General features: G+C 42.3%; 1 pseudogene; it reads right to left on the bottom strand.

Annotated features, from left to right (window-relative positions):
* Window positions 1-223: 223 nt before the first annotated feature.
* On the bottom strand, window positions 224-1252 carry LOC102410148 (annotated as a pseudogene).
* Window positions 1253-2675: the final 1423 nt, after the last annotated feature.

Below are 2675 nucleotides of genomic sequence, written 5' to 3'. Positions count from 1 at the left end.
TGATTTTTACTCTTATTGGTTTACAAACTCTTTAGGTCAGAAATCATGCATTTCTTCCCCTCTGACACTTACTATCGGAAACTGCATATTGTTCAAAATGCTTTTTGATTAGAAAAATGTCATTTGCTTAAAAGCTATTATCAAATTTATATGTTACATCATTTAATTTTCAGAATCATCCTGCAAGATAAATTTTTTTCTGGCTTCATTCACTTTATTTTTCTCATAAAACTAGGTGGTGGCTACCAGCTAGAGCCTGGGCTATCTGCGTGGAGAGTCTGGTGTGGGTCTTTACAAGGTGGTCAGTGAACTCCTGATATGGAGACCTGGTGAACACTTTATAATGAGATCAGGGGTGAACTGCCAGTAGATCTTGGAAATGGCATCAAAGTGGCTTCAGTGAAGTTGCCCAGGGTGGTGGTGCAGCCCTCAGCAGAAGGGTAGCAGTTGTCAATTCTGGCCATCAGCAGTAGCTTCTTGGGCACAGGGGCTGAGACGATGCCAGTACCCCTGGGGCAGGGATGAGAGGCACCAGCCACAGCGGGCAGTCACCTTGCAGGGGATGGTATGGGGTTTGCTGATCTTGTTACCATAGGAGCCTCATCCAACAGGGTTAATGGAGAGCTGGCCAGGATGATGGTCCCACAGATGGCCCTGGCTACCTCCTGAGAACACTTGACACCCAAAGCAATATGTCTGTCATAATCCCCAGTGGGGACAAATGCCTTCAACCTGGTTCTCTAGCCAGCACAGGTCTGCTTCTGCACAGCCATAATCTTCAAATGCTGGGAAAGATTGAGGGCAGGAGGAGAAGGGGACAACAGAGGATGAGATGATTGGATGGCATCACTGACTCAATGGACATGAGTTTAAGCAAACTCCGGGAGATGGTGAAGGACAGGGAAGCCTGGAGCCCTGCAGTCTATGGGGTCATAAAGAGTTGAACACAAGTGAGCCACTGAACAACAATCTTCAGAACTCTGTCCTTGAGGGATGCCTCCAGGAAAAAGTCAATGATTTCTTGATGAGCAAAGAGAAGAGATAGATCTCCAAAGAGGTGATTTCATGTCCTTAACCAGGTGGCCCAGCTTGGTGACAGAGAGCCACTCCTTGTCCTTGCCTCCATAAGCTCTCGAGCTGAAACCTAGGTCCCAGATGCCACTACAGAAGCCTCCACAGAAGCTATTGTGGCCTCCCATTCCAGGGCTCCCAGGGCCTCGAGCCCTCTTGCAGCACCAGCATCATCTACCATTTTGTATTTTTATGGAGAAGAGCAAGAGAAATATCATGACCATTTTACAAATGAAGAAGCTAAATGGGTTAAATGAGTTGCTCAAAGCCACACAGATCAGAAATGGTGACCTGATCTGGTTTTAATGGTCATTTTTATTCACCAGCCTACAAAGCATAAATGAGACTGGTTGTGTAGCTGCACCTTCATTTTTATATCCTTGTTACTCAAAATGTGATTGACAGATGATCAGTCAGAATGGCATCACGTGGAAGACTCTAAGAATGCAAAGTCTTAGCCCCATCTTACACTTAAGAAATCAGAACTTACATTATGAGCACTCACCTCAAATACTCTTACAGACATTAAAGAATCAGAAGCACCTATCACTTTCAGTTTTAATCCTAGGTTCATTATGGTTCCTGTTTTTTTCAAAACTTCCTAGTTTATACAATTTACCTCAGACACACAGAAAATTGATGCTCATTAAGACACACAATTGATAAGCAGATGAAAGCCTACAATTATGGATTTGGGCATATCTATCCCAGAAGAATAGCAGAACCTTCCCTAACTTTCTTCTTTTCTTGTTTTTCCACCTACTCCAATCATTCTTTGAAAGAAGAGGGTTGGTTAAAAGTCTGAGTGATTCACAGATGTGAAAATATTTTGAGTGCCTCTCATGAGGATTCTTAGATTGTAAGGAATAAAGTATGACTCAAGTTAGTGACAAAGAGGGGCAGCTTAAGAACACATCTGGAGTGGTTTAAGTAGTGGGCTAAGTACATGATTGTAATAAACACGTCCTTGCGGAAGTGCTTCTGAACTCCATGTCTTTACAGATCTCAGGGACAGGGGTTTGGGGGTCTTCTCCTAGTGATCTACCACTAATGAAGTTTAGCCACTCCATCTCCTCTCTCCCCATGTCTAAATTTACCATTGTCTGTTCCTGTGTCATGCCTTTAAACCCAACTCTGACCTTGATCAAAGCACCAGCTTTCAAAGTGTTATCACACACTCATGGTGGTGGTTCTGTTTCTAAGTGACGTGACTGAGATGGACTGTTTTACTCATTCAATATCTATTTTATAGCATGGTTAGAACTTGGCAAAGGTTGAACTAGAGTGAGTATTAAAGATTATGCTGATTATACTATTATTATCAGATTATTAAGCTGCATACATTTGCAGGGAAAGTATTTTTAAAAGCACTTTCAAAAAAGAGCAAGTGGGAAAACTGGGTAATAGGTGGGAGGAAATGTCTAAAAAGATCATTTCTAAGATTCGTCTTGGTGTCCTCTATCTTGGAGGAGAACTGAGCTTATAGTAAATATACAGCAAGGAGTTGTTCTTATTTTTGCTTTCTCTTTCATTCAGTTGATTAGGAACAATTACCAGCACAGAATATTCACCACAGAGCTCTGGAGAAAACATAGGGAAAGCAC

The sequence above is a fragment of the Bubalus bubalis genome, chromosome 20 (assembly GCF_019923935.1).
Source record: "Bubalus bubalis isolate 160015118507 breed Murrah chromosome 20, NDDB_SH_1, whole genome shotgun sequence".
In the NCBI taxonomy this organism is placed as follows: Eukaryota; Metazoa; Chordata; class Mammalia; order Artiodactyla; family Bovidae; genus Bubalus; species Bubalus bubalis.
This window is presented reverse-complemented; position numbering and strand designations above follow the sequence as displayed.